General features: G+C 41.0%; 1 protein-coding gene across 1 annotated transcript in view; it reads right to left on the bottom strand.

Moving 5' to 3' along the window:
• Positions 1 to 18,556, bottom strand: part of DSCAM (DS cell adhesion molecule) — a 436,159-nt gene that overhangs the window by 317,950 nt on the left and 99,653 nt on the right. The gene's annotated exons all lie outside the window — the stretch shown is intronic.

The following is an 18,556-nucleotide window of genomic DNA, read 5'->3' as shown; positions in this document are numbered from 1 at the left end:
ATATATTATGCTAACAAGAGGGTTACAGATTTTTTTTTTTTTCCTAGACACCACTCAATTGAGCAATTGGTGGCTCCAGACTCTTTCACAGCACACATGAACAAAAAAGCCAGGGCTAACTTTCCCATCATCAGGCAAGCAAACAAAATTCAGTAATCCAATAGTTGATTGGAGGCTGCTGAATTACAGAACCATGGAATGGTTTGGGTTGGAAGGGATCTGAAAGATCCTCTGATTCCAAACCCCCTGCCATGGCAGGGACACCTTCCACTGTCCCAGGCTGCTCCAGCCCCAATGTCCAACCTGGCCTTGGGCACTGCCAGGGATCCAGGGGCAGCCACAGCTGCTCTGGGAATTCCATCCCAGCCCCTGCCCACCCTCCCAGGGAAGAATTTCTTCCTAACACCTGACCTAAATTTCCCCTTTTTTTGATTTGAAGCCATTCCCCTTGTCCTGTCCCTCCAGTTCCTGATACAGAGCCCCTCTCTGACTTCCTTGTAGCCCCTTTAGACACTGGAAGGCTGCTCTGAGGTGTCCACACAACCTTCCCTTCTCCAGGCTGGGCCACCAAGCAGATTCACAGGGTTCAGGAAAGAGGGAATCACACACAGGTTCTCTACCAAACGCTAGGAAACAACCTCATACCCTAAAGTCAACTCACATATCTGACCACCTTGTTCTTGATGCTCTTCCCATTTTACAAAGAAGGAATGAGGATGGCAGGCAACTCAAATGCATCTATGATGTTAAGATGTACCCCAAAATGACAGAAGAGTTTCAGCTGAGTGCAGCATACATTAAAATCACTCATCAAGGATGCAACTAAAAAGTTAAAAATCTCTGCTAGTCAGCCCCTTAAAAATGCAAATTGATAACAACCCCAAGTTATTGAAGGTAGCAATGATTATTGGTTATTCTCCTCTACTGTTTCATCTCGATTAGAAGCTGTCGTGTGCTATTTGTTAAGAAAATGCATTGTATCAGGGAACATATTGTATTTTTTCTCATTTTTGTTATGTTTTTTCATAGTTTTTGTGAATTAAGTGATTGAAGCATCCAGTCAACATGAATTTAAATTATTTTTCCTCTCACTTAAATATGTCCATGTCTCTATTAGCAGAAATAGAAAACAGTTGCCTTACATAACATAGTATATGACTGATCTTTTCAAGACAGATGTCTTAGAAACTTGAAGAAAAGAAGAGACTTCAAGGAAAACCTTTCTGTGCTGCTGATTTTCATCGTGAGTAACCTTCAACCACCCTAAACTGAAGCAAATATACTTTAACTCTTGTCAAAAGTGATTGCTTTACTACTCAGTCTTTTATTAAAGATGCAGGGTAGATGAAAGAATTTGCAAATGTTATTAAAGGTGAAGTTGAATTAAAGAATGAAGACTCCAGTGCAGGGAGGCACTTAATCATGTGCTGAGGGTCTGCAGTGGTTGTGGCTGCTTCCCTAAGTCTGATTCTATGTCCTGAACAGCAGCATTTCTATTTTTTTCTGTATAAATTTTATGAGAATTCCATGCAGAGAGAGAACACAGACCCTGCTGTATACCTGACAGCCATTTTAAAATTACATTTAATGATATGACAAATGGTGTGTAATATCTGTGAGAATGATTTTAAAGGGTTTGCTCAGTAATCCCATTATCTTGATTAGGCTGCTATGATAAGCATCTTTTAAAAATCTTATTTGCTCCTGGATTTTCCTTTGTAGTTTCATTGCACTTTGAATTGAATTGCATGCATCATCTTTCTGCCACAGCCTCCTATTTTATTCCAGCAATTTTGGATGTTATTGGCCCCTTGGCATCCCCAGATGTGCACTTGCAGATTTCACTGCCTTGTTGGATGTGCTTTCCCCTAGGTCATTGCTGCATTAGGACAGATTCACTGCAAGAAAGAAATGGACACATTCGAGCTCTTCAAGCCTTAGAAAAAAAAAAGTGTTCTGCCTATGGTTGTGCAAAAATAAAACAATAAAACAAAATTAAGATGTATACCTCTGGTGATATTACTCTCTAAGGATAGAGATTCTTAAATCCCCTGGGTAAGGAGTAGTGTCTGTTTGTGTTGTAACCAGGTAGTGCACAGCCCTGTATCATTGTGTACCACACCCCTGACGAATCATGGAATCACACAGGACCTGGAGACCTTACAAGCCTTCCTCTGCAGGATCCTGACAGGAGCAGGTACGTGCAGACTGCAGAATTCATAGTGACAGAAAAACACCCCAGAGTTTCAGCACAGGTGTTATTCCAGCAGTGTGGTCAGCAGTGCCTCCATAAGATGACCTGGAAAAGGATATGATTCCTTCTGAGGGCACCAGGGATGGGATAAACTTCCTAAAAAATGGACAGGCACACATCTGTGAGCACAGCTGCTCCAGGAGGCAGGACCCACAGGAAGCACTGGCACTAATGAATTGCTGGGTGTCCAGGGCAGGGAGCAGGAAGAGGACAAAAAATATCAACTTGCATCAGCTGGTGGAAGTGCACCATGAGACTTTTCAAAATATCCTAGAATATCCTGATTTTCACGGGGCACATAAGGATAATTACAGGCCAATTCCTGGCCCTGCACAGGACACCCCAAGAGTCCCACCCTGTGCCTAAAAACATTGTCCTGACATTTTTGAAAGCCACTAAATAACTCCCCCCCCAAAAAACCATCATGAATGAGGACCCTGAGCAGGCATTCAGAGGTCTGTTGAGGACACGTGCACAGGACTGTGAGGCAGGATTGGTACAGGAGAAATTACAAGGAAAATGCTGGGAGAGGAGAGAAATCACCACAGGGAGCATGCCTAGAAACTCTCAGGCTGTCCTGCCTGTGGTTATTTAGGATACTGCACACGAGGTAAATCTGCATCACACACAGAGAGCAAACCTTTGGCATCTTCTTAACTACCTAGAAGGCTAGTTGTGTGATTTTATCTCAGTTTTTGAGGCATTAAAATGTGGGGGAAATACATGGAGTGCCAGCATCTCCATGGGAATAATCAGTCCCAGCAGAGATTCAGTCAGGGAGAAGCTTTTCTGCTGTTCTCAGTGAGCAGCAACCCTTTACAAACCTGGGATCCAGGTGGCTGCTCTTCAGTGCCAGCTCTTCTGGGAAGTCAGGACTGAGTTTTCAGGGGAGGACCAATATAAACTTCACAGCATTGGTTTCTAATTAAAAACGAGTTTACCAAAAGTGGAAATATTCAATTAAAAAAAAAAAAAAAAAGAAAAATTAGAAATCACCTACAGATGTACTGGTGCCAGAGCAGTCTGCCCTGAAAACCCCTCTTGTTCTGATGCATACTTATCACCACACAGGCTCAGAGAGCTCAGGAAGATGATATTTCTAAGTTACACACTACTTCCCATGAGTGGTTTGCATTAAAAGCAAGTCAGCAGCTGAGATGGGGATGACCTTTCGACTATAACCACTGCTCCCCTCACAAGTAATTTCTCTAGAGCTACATTTCCCTGCTTTATCTTAGCAGATGATACTATTGCTACTGCCAGTGCTACTCTAAAATTCCTTTTATCTATTTTTGAGCTGTTATGTGCCTAATAATTATAATGTAAATGTGCTTTCATAGCTACTGGGCAATTCTTGTTTTTTCTCTCTTCATAATAAATTACTCATATTAAATTACAAACAGCAGCCTGAGGCTGTAGAGTTGATACCCAGAGGCTATTAAAAACTTTCAACCTCATGTCTGACAACTGGGGAGTTAAACAAACATCCTCACATATGTTATAGTTACAATAAAAGCGATGATTATCTTTGTATTATAAAGGATGTTAACTACCCCACAAATTTATTTTTCTTAAAATTTTATGAGGATGCAAAGCTACATTTTACAGCTTTTACCTTTTGTTTTCATTACTGTATGGTTTGTAACACCATCTCATAAGTGAAAAAAAAAAATACGTTTTTGGTTTTATTACATTGGCAAAGGAATATTCATTGCCTCTAAATTCCTCACTTTTCCTCAGTTTCCAATAGCACTAAAGGACTGCAATATTTATTTTCAAGGCTTTCTTCTTAGTGGATGGCATCATAGACTTCTACTATCATTTTTATTTTTACTATTTTATACTGTTTTATACTGTTTTAGTTAACCAGTGTGAGGAACATGAGGTTGCATAAAAATTTAAATTAGATTTATTTTTTTCTCATTCTCAAGAGATCAAGAGTCTCTTCAAGCTGGAACAAAAATAAACACTTTCCAAATGGTCTTAAGCAGTGGGCAAGCTAATGGGCGTAAAAATGCTTCTTATTAAAATAAATTCAACTTTCTTGGGCAAACAAAACTGGAGCCTATAAATAGATTAACCCTGACAAATTAAGCAGGTGCAGGAAAGCTGTAGAGCCTGTGATGTAGCTCCTGAAAGCAAGAAAAGACTCATCTGATGGAGATAAGACAATTGTTTCATGCTTCCAAGTACTCTTAAAGAGCTGTTTGATTTGAAACCTACTGAGATGATTAAAAAGCACCTACCAGCCCTTTTTATCCTTATTTTCATGGGAATATATAAATATAATGCCACAACATAATGTTCAATAGAAATGCAAATTAAAGTGATGGTGTTTCTGTGCAAAACATTTTTGTCTCTATTTATCCACAGTGCCCCCATCTTATCAATTCACCAAAGTGTTTGAACACCTTTTTATTAAAAATAACATCTGTGAGGTACATCTATTTTGATTTGGTATTGGATATTTACACTGCTCTGCTGGACATTTAGACTGTAAATATTGGATGTTTACATTGCAAGCACAAAAAATAGACCTGAAAATATTAGAAAATGTGGATTTTTTTGTTCCTTCTTTGGAAGAACAGCTGTTCTCTGAGCCAAAACTACACAGGGACCTGGAAATCTGAGAGAAAAAATATCACTCCTCTGTGACTTAATTTTCATCTCAATTGCTGGGAGGAAGGGGAAGGAGGGGCAGAGAAAAGACAAAACAACAAGGAGAGAATGATGGTTTAGATAGACAATAAAAATAAAATCTTTTACACAAACAGTCCTTATTGCAAGAAAGTAAATTAGCTAAATATGGTGGAGATTACATATCTACATAGTGTTCACATTCTTTCTGACATTCTGCAGAGATGTGGGCATTCTCTTTTAGGTAAAGCATCACAAAGAACACGAGGTCATAAATACCAAGTGGAAAAGGAACAGTATTTGGAAAAAAAAAATATGTGGTAAAAATAAGTTGCTGTGAAGTCATTTAGCAGAAACACTTAATTGTTTCTGTTATTCTATAGGAAGCAAATGTACCTACAGTATTTAAAATACAAGCTATTCTTATGAAATAAAGCATTCTTAAAATGAGAATAAAGCAATTTCAATCTGCTAGACCAAGAAAGAAAATGAAAATACATGTGGTCAGTAGGAAAAAGTGGTATTTTTTCCCTTAATATTTCCCTAATAGATTATTCCAAACATGTTAAGCTTCTTTCAAGAAATCTAGGTGACTCTAGAAAGATTATGCAAATAATTATTCCATTTCTGTTCTTTTTTTGGTGAAGTATCTCCACCATTTTTAATGTAGCAAAGTCCCAGCAGCCCATATCTCTACCACACAGCTGGCAAGCATATCTAAAGGATTATGCATAATATGCATGTGAGCCCATGAAGGAAATGCATTTATTCAGGACTGAAAAGAAGTGGGAAAGCTTTAGCTCCCAAGCCACAGAGAAAAATGGCTTAAATAAATTTCTATTTCTCGTCCATCCTTTTCCTCAAACCCCAACCTCCTGCTACCTGCACCTCCATTTTCATGGCAAGGTTAAAAGCATCACCAAACCCACCCTGCCAAGACAGTACAGATTTTAAAAGGCTTTTTAATTTTTTTTTAACGGATTCTGGATGGGTTTTTTTCCTTTGAACTAGATGAATGTACAGAATATTTTCTTTCCTCCTCCCATTTAGGTAAGTATTTGTCACTGATATTTGTGAGAGTTGCAGGCTCCCATCAAGACAACATCAAGACAAGGCTGCTTGGATACTGGCAGGTGTGAATGCAAGAGAATAATTCATTCTCCTCAGACTTATTCCTGGGCAAGAAAATGTGCAAATGCTCTTCTAAACACAGGAGCTACACCTGAAAAAACAAAACAAAACAACAAAAAACAACACCACAAACCCCCAAAGGCACTGCTTTTTTGATGATAGTGTATCCCAAATAATCCCAAATAATTAATACTTTGCATCACTAATCACTGTTTTCAAAACACTATTCCCACAACTAGGGCAATCCTTTAAATATAGTACCCAGACTTTTAGAACATTCAGTTTTGTTGTCAGAAGTCCTCAAGGAATGTGGATGGGTACATCACACTTTGCTAACAGCTGGGTCTAAAATTTGAGGATTCAAAGTTGTCCAAGGAATTCTGTGTAAAAGAATGGCAGCTGGTTGGATTTTTTTGTCATCATTTATACTCTTTGGATTCCCCACAGAATTTAACTCACACCTTGTGCACCAGCAATGACACCAACCAGAGAAAAATGAGTTTTTGTTTTGAGGCAGATTGAAACAGAAGGTTTTGAACTGAATAGTTCATGTGCTGATAGCAATCAAGTCAAGACAATGTGAAGCCTACACACCTCCTCAGCTGCCAGGGGGGTTTTGCCATCTGCAGTGAAATCCATGGTGCCACACCTGGAACAAATGGTGTATGAGAGGGCAAGGGACATCCCAACTGCTCTGACTTAATGCTGAGCTGCTAAAGCAGATTTCCCCACCTAAAGCAGTGCAGAGCTCACACAGAGAAATGAATTTCACTGTTGCACTTCTGTATCAGATTTTTCTAGTGTCTTATTTCATAATTTTCACCTGTGGCTTCACCCTTCTTCCCAATACCAATAGCCTAAAAAGACAGCAAGTGATTAAAAGGCTGCCTACAATAGCCTAGCACACCTGATTTGTGCCCATTTGTGAGCCACTAAATGTCACCCATTAGAAGTGTGGATCCCATGCTGTGAATATCACTGTCCTGGCCAGTAAATCTGCCTTGCTGTCCTCAGATCCCTCTGAGGTGTAATCCCAGAAACTGCTTAGCTGACAGCTCTGTTGTTCAGCTTTTCCAATCTTCCTCAGAGTTCTTGCTCTTTTCATCCAATTTAAGAAAAATTCAAGGCCAATAAGAGTATCATCACCAGGCTTTTGAAAATGACCAAATTGGGTCTGTTCTCAGTTGTTCAACTCTCACACTGAACTGCCCACAAAGGAAATCAACCCCTCTGGGATCATCTGGTGGATGAGAGGCTGGATATACCCTGCCCATGGGTGCTGGGATGCAGAAACCCCCCTGTGCTGGGCTGATCCCACAGCCTGGGCTGCAGGTGAGGGGGGAATTCTGTCCCTGTGCCCTGCCCAGGTGTGACCCCACCTGCAGAGCTGCCCCAGCCCTGTCCCAGCTTGGGGAGGAGCTGGAGCTGCTGCAGAGAGCCCAGAGGAGGCAGCAGGATGAGCAGAGGGATGGAGCAGCTCTGCTGGGAGGAAAGGCTGGCACAGCTGGGATTGTTCAGCCTGGAGAGGAGAAGCTTTGGGCTGAGCTCAGGGTGGCCTTGCAGGGCCTGAAGGAGCTGCAGGAACCATGGAGAGAGACAATTGCCAAGGGATGGAGGGACAGCACCCAGGGAATGGAGGGACAGCACCCAGGGAATGGAGGGACAGCACACAGGGAATGGCTTTGAACTGCCAGAGGGCAGGGCTGGATGGGATATTGGGAATTAGGAATTGTTCCCTGGCAGGGTGGGCAGGGGCTGGGATGGAATTCCCAGAGAAGCTGTGGCTGCCCCTGGATCCCTGGCAGTGCCCAAGGCCAGGTTGGACACTGGGGCTTGGAGCAGCCTGGGACAGTGGAAGATGTTCCTGTCCATGGCAGGGGTTTGGAATCAGATGATCTTTCAGGTCCCTTCCAACACAAGCCGTTCTATGATTGTCTGGTGACCCCAAAGCCCCATGAAGGGATGGATTCTGACACCCAACAGAGATTGCACACCAGATATGCAACCACCCCTTTGTCACCTCAGGCACAGTCTGGCCCTAAGGGAGCCTGAGGAGGACAGAGAAAGGTGGCTCATCTCTCTCTGTGCTAAAGAGCAGACCCTCATGTGACCCACTTCGAGATAATCAGATAAAGAAGAAGGGGCACAAAGTGAAGCAAGTCTTACTAACTCGTGGCCTTCATAACCTTTCCTTCCTCACAGGAATTACTTCCCTTGACCTACCATCCACTTCAGAGCATTCGTTAACCTTCTTTAAATTAGAAATTATAATGTAGGCTTGGAAAATATAAGAAGGAAAAAAAAGAGAGGTGATAATCCCACTGAGACATGAATCTCCAGCTGATAGAAGTAGACACTGATTCTGTTAGTCAAGAGTCTGACCTGTGACGCCAAAACTGAAAAGATGCTCTTACCAGAGGGGTTAATTCAGACAACTCTTTTAAAATGCAAATTTTCTGCTTTTTGCTTTTCTTGATTTCAAGCACAGCAAAGCAGGGGCTGTAATTAGAGAATGGGTAGTCGGCACTGTTCACCAGTTGTGCATAAGCTTAAACTAATAACTCAGCAATTAGAAGAAAAATGAGCAGTAATTACACACATTTTACTCACTGCTAGACAGATGGAACATTTTCTGCTCGTTATTGGCAAACTGTCACTGCGTTTATTTCATTTTTAGTGTTTACTGTTTGTTGTAGTTTGATTAGGAATAATTACAGGCTAGGAAAAATACGAAAGAAATGAACAGCCTTTTCATTTTTACATCCTTAAAGTGATACAGCCGTTTCTTCCCCCATTTTCTCCAAGATGAACATGCTCTCTTGTTAAAACTTCGTTGAAATCAGGCTGCACCTTATGGGGCTTGGTGAGAAAAAGGACTAAGGCAGTGCAGGAAAAGCCAGTCTCTCCAGAATGGCTGGTAAAACACTGCTGGGGTCACAGGCAGCTTCCCTGGTGGGCTCTGCTCCATATTACCAGGCTATTGCATAAATTGCTTTATATTTATTGCAGCTACAAGGCTTTAGTCGAAAGAGGCATCTGAGCCAGATTCCAGCTCACAGGGCAGGAGCTACAGGGAATTATCAGTGCTCTTACCCCAGGTAAGCAGGAAAACACAAGAGGCTGGAGGCAGGACCTTCCTTTTTCCACCTTGCTGGAGTTTGCTTTCCTATCCTCTCCTAGCTAATTCTGGATTTCTGAGCCTTTATGTGGCACGAACTGTGCTTTATTCCCAATCTTTGGGGACAGTTTGAGGGAAGGGAGTAGGTGGCTGTCACCTGTGGTTAGACTGAGCTGCAGAGCAAAGTATCCAGAGGCATTTCCAAAGTTTCCAAAGAAACCAGGCACTTGGAGAGATTTCTAAATCCTGAAGCTTTGAACCAGGAATAAAGACTTCCTGTTTTAATTCTGTTCACAACAAGGTTTTTCTAAGCTCCTACCTGAAACACATAGAGAAAAGCACACCAAAGTGTGCAGGTCAGAGCTTGTTTCTTCCTCAGTTCCAGCATCACACAGCCCCTGCCAGCCCTGCACCAGACTCCTGGATATCACTGACATTTTTTATAGATTGGAGAGGGGAAAAAGCAAATGAATGTTCCTATCAATACATCCTTCTGACATTACAGACTAAACAGATCTTGTCACAAGTTGTAGGGGATGAGAGGTGGATCAAGCCTGCTTTGCCTCAGGAATCCATTCAGAAATTGTGTAAGGTCTGAAGGCTAAAGCCTAAAGAATTCCTTTGTGAAGATTTCCTCTGCTTTGCTTCAAATTTTATTCATTGACCTTCTAACCACCTCTGCCTTCTTTAACATTTAGGTTTCTTCAAAATGAAGGGTCAAAGCAACAAACCTGAGAAAAAAAAAGGATGATTAATTTCCCTACAAATCACATGGGATTTGAATGTTGGGGATGGGGTGCATCACTGATAAATTGATTTAAATTCCCTGATGCACATAACCTAATACCACTTGAAAGAATAACAATGCTAATGAAGTCCTAGGAAAATCCAAACCAGTCCTGTTATGAAATCTGGCTGCAAACTACACATGAGGCAACAGTGGATAATCTCCCATTTATGTAATGCCTTGGAAAAGCTTCCTGCCTTTATGGTAGCATCTTTAGGGCAACAACATTTTGGCATGACTCATCAATCCTGTGTTAGTCAGGTTGGAATGAACAACCTTATGATTGGGAAAGTTTTCCCACTGCCAGCCCTTTTGCCTGGTACAAAGCTGCCAGGAGCTCTCCTTTCCACCTCTCCTTTCACAATTCATAGCCAATGGTTTTATTAGCAACACTAAATAAATGTTCTCTCTGATGCCACAATTGAACATGAATGAACTCTGCAGCACAAGGCATCACATGAAGCAGCTTTTTCAAGGCCTGACACATACAGTAGCTCTGAAATACATTTCCTTTCCTAAAAAAATAATATCTTTGAGTGCCTATTATTTTTAAGACTTTTCTGAGCCCCCTTTAGTTATAGCTTCAAGTTTTTCTCCAGAATAATGAGCAGAGGATTCTTCTTCTCCACTGCCAGGTGGCAGACCAAGCAGAGGCTCTACAGACCCTAGAGGGAGAGATGATGGGGGAAAAAACCACCATCACTACAGGAGCAAGACAGAGGCTTTGACTGTGGCAGCAGTAGAGCAACAAAATAGTAATGGCAAAAAAATGGAAAGCAGGAAAAACGGCTGAAAGAGCAAGGACTGCAATAACAGAGGACTTCAAATGATGTAGCAAAATATTCACTGCAAGGCATTGGTGTTTTTGTACATGAGGCAATTCCTACTTATGAGGCTGTTGTGGAGATTTCTAAAAGAAAAAAGGTGTATCATCAATCACAGAATCATAAAAAGAAAGAAAATTGGAATGGCCTGGATTGGAAGGGAGTTGAAAGATCACCTGATTCCAAACCCCTGCTATGGACAGGAACAGCTTCCACTACCTGAGATTGCTGGAAGTTTCACTCAGCCTGGCCTTGGACACTGCCAGAGATCCAGGGGCAGCCACAACTTCTCCAGGCAACTCATGCCAAGGCCTCCTCACCCTCACAGGGAAGAATTTGTTAATAATATCCCATCCAACCCCACTCTCTGGCAGTGGGAAGCCATTCCCTGGGTGCTGTCCCTCCATTCCCTGGGTGCTGTCCCTCCATCCCTTGGCAATTGTCTCTCTCCATGGTTCCTGCAGCTCCTTCAGGCCCTGCAAGGCCACCCTGAGCTCAGCCCAAAGCTTCTCCTCTCCAGGCTGAACAATCCCAGCTGTGCCAGCCTTTCCTCCCAGCAGAGCTGCTCCATCCCTCTGCTCATCCTGCTGCCTCCTCTGGACTCTCTGCAGCAGCTCCAGCTCCTCCCCAAGCTGGGACAGGGCTGGGGCAGCTCTGCAGGTGGGGTCACACCTGGGCAGGGCACAGGGACAGAATTCTCCCCTTTCCTGTTGCCCCCACTGGGGGATGAGCCCAGAACAGAATTGGTTTTCTGGGCTGCAAACACACATTGCCAGCTCGTGTCCAGCCTTGGTCTAGGTTATATTTATCCAGCCTTATGATGGAAGGCAATTTCAAATAGGTGGGGAACTGGAAACCAGCTGGTTTTTATTATTTCTGAAGTTGGAACAAAGGTGATCCAATAGAGCTGAGACTCCACCAAGTCAAGCTTCTGCCCAGCAAACAGCAGCTGGAGATTATCCTTGTAATATTATTTATTCTCTGAACACTTGGGACCACACTCCTGGCAACCAAGAGGTGCAGCACCAAGGTCAGGGCACTCTCTTTTTGTATCTTAAATTCATAATAACTCGCGATTCATAATAAATCATCATTTCCCTTTAGCTGTGCTCTAAAAGGAATAAAATAAAACCACTGGCAGTTTCACATTTCTCATTTTCAATAAAATTTGGAAAACAGCACTTTCCTCATGGTGACAGAAGAAAGAAAATTTCTGTCTCGTTGTAAAGCTGAGCTGCTAATGATATTTAATTACCCATGCTTAATTACACCTGGCACTCTCCATCTTTGGCTCCTAAGGATTTTCCTAGTTAGATGATTAATGTGCATATAAGTGTGAAAAATTTCCAAGCTGGGGCTTAACCTTGGCACTAAAGCATGGTAAACTCAAGCATCTGCACACCCATAGCTGGGCTCCATTTCCTTGTTGCACTTTATCAGTACAAAGGTACTTTGATAACAAAAATATATTCCACAGAGGAGTAGAAAAAGCTGTCCTGCGACATTTGCTTGAATCTATTATTTTTTTCTCACTAATTAGGGTTTTGCACCAGGACACCAAGCAGAAGTACAGATTTTGAACACTCTTAATTTGATCTACACAATAAAAGTTAAAGAAAAATAACAATTTTTATAAATGTGCTGTAATAATTGAGGGCGGTACATATCATTCAATAAACCTGAAGCAAGTATGACAAACTTCTTACCTGGCAGAACCCAAAGGCACCTCTCACCTTTTTTTTTTTTTTTTTTTTACAGATCATAACTCTCTAATTTCTATTCTGCTCCAATATGTTGCAGTTTTGTAAAAGAAGATTCTCAGAGCATCAGAACTATGGTTTATCACAGTCTCCACAGGAGCCTGAATTATTAATTACATGTTATATAACATTTGAATAGTATTCCTGAATGGCTTTCAGAGAAATTTTTAGAATATCCCACTTATGAAGTGGAAGATAAATATGGATATTAGAAGTCCATAAGGAGTGACCTGTTTTGACCAGAAGTTTTTTTTAGTTTTTTATTTTAAAGATGGTATGACCAGGATGGAATTATGTGTATATATATATATATATATATATATAAATAAATAAATATAATATAAATATATATATATGGCAACAGTAAGTCTTAGTAAAAGATTTTGCAACAATAGCCCAGGGTAGTGTAAAAAAGTTTAAATTTATTCTAGGGTACAGATTTTGTTTTGAGTTGCATGCGATTGGGGCTGCTCAGTTCTTGCATCTGGGCTTCACAAGAATAAATAAAATTTACATTCTGGTGTTGCAATCCACCAAGTGACACAGAATAGTTTTATGGACATCATTTTATCTTTCTTTTGAAAGAAAAAGATGCCTAAAAGTAATTATTTCTATTTCCATCCCATCTACAATTCTAGTCAAATAATCCCACTGGCTAGAAAATAAATAAATAAATAAATAAATAAGCCACCAGATCGAACCTAGCTGATAAACACTTGAGAAATAATCAGACTCTGTCTCTTTCCCTTGCAAGAATTTCAAAAATGTCCAATATATTTCAGCTTTAAAAAAAGTGAAAGACCCCTCAATTTCACCTATTATAAAAGTTCCTCTCTCAGTTTACAGCTGCACCATCACAAACAGTGTGAAAAGTTAAAAAACCTTTGAAAACCCAAAATTATTCCCTGGCAAATAGAATCAAAGAATCATTTAGGTTGGAAAAGCCCTCCCAGCCCATGGAGTCCCAGCTGTGTCCCATGGCCACCTTGTCCCCAGCCCAGAGCACTGAGTGCCACCTCCAGGTGCCACCTCCAGGGATGGGCACTCCAAACCTCCCTGGGCAGCCCCTGCCAATGCTTAAGGACCCTTTCCATTCAGAAATTCTTCCTAACACAAACTTTCAAAATGTGACTGCTTATCTTAAACCCAAACGTGTGGAAAAGTGCTTTAAATAGCACGGAAACCTGAATGAAGAGTAGCTTGTTAGGCAGAAAAGCAGGACCAGAGAAAACAAGAGGTCACAGATGAAGCAGCACTTACAAAGCAGGTTCACTTCAGCAGTAGCACAACACAATTAAATTTCCCTTTACTCTTCCAAGCAAAACCCACAGGCTCAGAGCAGGTATTTATGAAGTGGTTCTTGCTGACTGTGCTAGAACACCAACTTCTTTGCTGAGCAAACTAAACTAAGTGTTGCTCCAATATGAAAGCATATATTCCCTTTCCCACTTCTGACTCAGCTTTGAGAGAAATAATTTCTCCAGTTATTAAAGAGGCAGACGACCAATGTAATTTCACTGCCAACTTCTTTCAAACATCGATCCAAGGCAACTCCATTAATGGGTTGTTTTATTAATGTGCTTTGTCAGCTTTATTAATCACTATTCATGAGGACTCTCTCCTAAGGGTTTTCCTCTCAAAATTAAAATGAAGTGAACAAGAAGAAAAGCATCCCACAGTTACTTGTGCATTTTATAAACATAAAAAAGGTGATTATTAAAAATATTTTGGTAGACAGAGAAGCTCAACTTTTCCTCTGCATTTCTCTGGGTGCCAAGATACATCTGGTTGGTGAGGTCTGCTTAGTTTCACCCTCTTTACATGACTTGGGGATGAAAAATCAGACATGAGTCAGCAATGAGCTCTTCCAGCCCAGAAAGACAATTGTATCCTAGGCTATATGAAAAGCAGTGTGGCTTGCAGGTTAAGATAGATGATTTTCCACTTCAGTCTGTATCCAGATCTGGCATCCCCAGAACAATAATAGGGTGAACCTGTTGGGTTGGGTCCAGAAGAGAACCACAAAAATGGTCAGAATATTGGAGCATCTTTCCTGTGAAGAAAGGCAGAGATATTTGGGATGGCTCAGCCTGGAGAAGAGAAGGCTTTGGGGAAACATCACTCCTTCTAAGTCTGCCAGGTGCAGGAAGCTTATAGAAAACATGGAGACCTTTTACCAGGACCTGTAGGGAGCAAGGAGTGATGATTTAAAACTGAAAGAGATCTAGAGTGGACTTAAGGAAGAACTATTTTTTTACTATAAGAGTGGTGAGACACTGAAAGAGATTATCCAGAGAAGCTGTGGCTGTCCCATACCTGGAAGTGTTCAAAACCAGTTGGATGGGGCTTAGAGAATCTTGTTAAAGATTTCCCTGCCCATGGCAGAGAGGTCACACTTTAATGGCCTCCTGCAACCCAAACCAACACTTAATTATCATCAATATAAAAGAGTAGAAAACCTTTTTGAAGAAATGCATAAACTCCTTGGAGATCTGGGTAAGACTTTGGAATGCCTTGCTGGTTGAGGAAAATGGCATTCTGTTATATTTGTTTCTCCAAGTTTATACAGAGGGATTAAAGAAGGCTCTTCAGAACCAGAACATGACTGAAAGTGCTACAACAAGTCCTTCAGATTTATTTTACAGACAAAAGAGGCTCATTACTGATAATCTCAACTTTTAAAAATTCGGTGATCATCACAAATAACTGCCTTAACCTGAATATTTCAACACACATTTTAGAAGCTGATTTTTAAATGGTTGCAAGAGATTTAGACTCAGACTATGCTGCATGGGTCTGCAGCTATTCTTGCACTAGTACATCTAAATACTTCTGCTGTATTTTTTAAAAGTAGGTAATATCAGGAACACTGCTGGAAGCTGAAGTGGAAAGACAGCTGAGCTGAATCCTATTTGTAACTCCAGATGGAGAAATCACAGAATCATGGAATGATTCGGGTTGGAAAGGACCTTAAATCTCATCCAGTGCCACCCCCTGCCATGGGCAGGGACACCTTCCACTGTCCCAGGTTGCTCCAAGCTCCATCCATCCTTGAACACTTCCAGGCATGGGGCAGCCACAACTTCTCTGGATAAATATATCTTTTATCTTTGGGGTTTTTTCCCCTCAAGGAAGCCAACTCCTTTCAGCTGAAGTGTGTATATGAATGAAGGCCAGCTATTAGCACAGAGTTCAATTAGCCCAGGTTTCAAGTGCAAGTGACCTCATTGTGAATCAATATCAGTATTTAACTAAAAAAAATAGGATGTAATTATGGCCCCACTGAAGTCAGGGGACATTTACAACTTGCTTCTATCTCCAGACTTAGAAAGAAAAGTCACATACCTGCCCTATCGAGCTGATATAATTTCCTTTCCCTCATGACCTCACAGATAATTTTTCTCTTACACTACACACAGAAATTCTGGGGTTTACCTGTTCCCATCCTCCTTTTTCCTGAGCACTGACCACTGCAGAGCATCTCTGGAGCTCAAGAGAAAGAATGAGAGGACATTTCCACTTCCTCACAGCCACTTCCAGCCTGACCAGTCCTACTCACCCCAGGCCAATTACTCAGCACAGTTCCCATTTTTATTAACAGGAGGAACAAACTGAAAAACTTTGCCAGCTCATTCTACAGCTTCTCTAGAACATTCAGATTTAGAAATGTGCAGTGTGAAGTGAAGCCAAGGAGAAAAACAAACCCCCCAAAAATAAGTTTTACAGGGACTATGTCACTACTGAGGGAGAGGGAAGTTTAGCAAAGGAAAGCTGCCTTTTAACTCCAGTTTTTTCAATATGAGAAAAGTCTCTGATAGAGTTGACAAATGGAAAACAAATTTTCACCAAGTATAACCACTTTATAGACTTTCCTTCATAAAGTATTCATCTACTTGCTTCCCTTGACCTTTTTTAACATTTTTACCCCATTTTGTCTTCCACCTAGAGCCTTGGTAATGGTGAGGAACAAAGAGGTGCTAAACAGTGATGAAGACAGCAGTGAATGTGCTTGCTTTTATGGCCTGCAAAAATTCTCCATGGGTAAATTTTGAAAAAGGCACAGGTTATACTAATAGATGTCACACAAAAAGAACTGGGAGCAGGAAAAATTACTAAAGAAAAAATATAATTTTACCAGTAAAGTGGCTGGGTGAAGGTGAATGTTAAACTGAACAGATGCTGCCTTGCCAAGTGACTCCTGTAACAGCTGCTCTAAACCAGACACATCAGAACAGCAAATATAAAGTTATTGATGTTACTAATTGTACTGTGTCACATTTTGCACCATTGTTCTGTCAGGTTCTTGCAGAAATTTCTGACAAATACACTACTTACACTTTTCAGCCAGCTAGTAGCATTTTAACATGCCATTCTCTAGGGGGAAAAAAAATGTCAAAATCCAAGGTATTTTGAAAAACTTGCTTCATTATGAACTGGTTCATTGTCACACACAAAAGAATTTCATTCCCCTGGCTGCTGTGAGAAAAATAAAAGAAATAATTAGACACAGGAAAAAAAAGGAGAACAGAGGCATTTTTCATTCCACTTATTAGCAGCTAGAACTTTCCTGACAGAAGCAGGCAGAGATCCCATGGAGAAAACAGCCACAGGGTGGTGGCCAGCATTTTCAGAAACATCCTCCTGCCTTGCACCTGAGAGATAGAGGCTGGCACTCAGCAAGGTTTTCAAAACAGCTGGAGGTCACAAATGCACTTGTGTCCCCTTTATTTAACTCCTTTCCTAAAGGTCAGAGAGAAGACCAGTGGAAAAGTCAGGAGCTGAACTCAGTTTTGAGCTGCTCTGAACCCAGGGATGACTCTTGGTGCATTCTCCCTGCTATCAGCATCACTCTGCTAAGAAATAGAGCTGAGCATTAAAGGTCATTGTTTTGGTGGGATTATGAGCCAGAAGTATTCTTAGATAAAGAAAAACAACTCCCCACTTCTGCCCTGGAGTCCAAAAAGCAACCTGAGGAGTGAACTTTCCAACCTGATTAAATAAAACAAGGCCCTTTGTCATAGAGGCAGCATCTATTCCAGAAAGAGCCAAAGAAGGTTTTTGCTGATTCATTTGCTGCCTATCAAGACTAAATTATGAGCCCTGCCTCAGAAAAGAAAAATGAATTATCATAAGTTTTTTCATAGAGATTTTTTGTGAAGATAGATACATATATATTTAGCTCATTTGCTTTTCAAGGTTAAAACAGAATAATTGTGGCTGAACAAATACTTCTCCTGCCAAGCACAAACAGAATTTCAGTCACACTTTCTGTGCAGAAGGCAAGGTCAGAGTCATGCTCAAGTTGAGATTTTAAAACTCTGATTTCATAAAGTCTTTATACAGGGATGCTTTAGAAATGTTCCTAACTACAGCTTTTGTTGGTGGCTTCACAGCTTTGTTGCCAAAACTCATCAGCTCTCACAGGTGAGCTGATCTGGGGGGCAAGGGATGAAAGAGTAAAGATTATTCTACATGGGTTATGTTTCTCACAATTGATTTGGTAAGGTCATAATTAAAACAAAATACTGTAACTAAATTTGAAAGCGCAGACCAGATCAAAGCCAATCAAGCCAGTGAGGTATCACACCTTTTTCAGGCCTTAACAGAAAAACAAAAGCAAGGGGTTATTCTTGATTCAGCAAAGCCACACAGCAGCTAATTATCTGATATTTCTAAATTACTCACAACGTTCCCTGTCCATCATTTGCAAATGATAGCTTGTTAATGCTTACCTGGTAAATATGACATGTCTGGGTAAATATGAATATGTGGCTAAAGAAACACAGAGACAGCCAAGCTAAACAAAGTCCATTTGAAATGGCAAAGTGTATTCCATCTTTTACACAGGGCTGTGGATAAGTAGAAAGGTTGAGATCAGATAAAGATGCAAAGCTGGGGAAGGATTGTGAGCTTCAAAGGCAATGACTACTTGGGAAATTGAACACTGAGAGTGGATTATATAGCTTGGGACTCAGCTGAGCAGCCCACAGAATTGGAAAATTGTCTTTCTTTTGATTATTGGTGTATGTGGCTGATTTAATAAAA

This window comes from Sturnus vulgaris, chromosome 2, assembly GCF_052056855.1.
Source record: "Sturnus vulgaris isolate bStuVul1 chromosome 2, bStuVul1.hap1, whole genome shotgun sequence".
Taxonomy (NCBI): Eukaryota; Metazoa; Chordata; class Aves; order Passeriformes; family Sturnidae; genus Sturnus; species Sturnus vulgaris.
The sequence above is the reverse complement of the archived record's forward strand: the minus strand, read 5'-3'. Positions and strand labels throughout refer to the sequence as shown.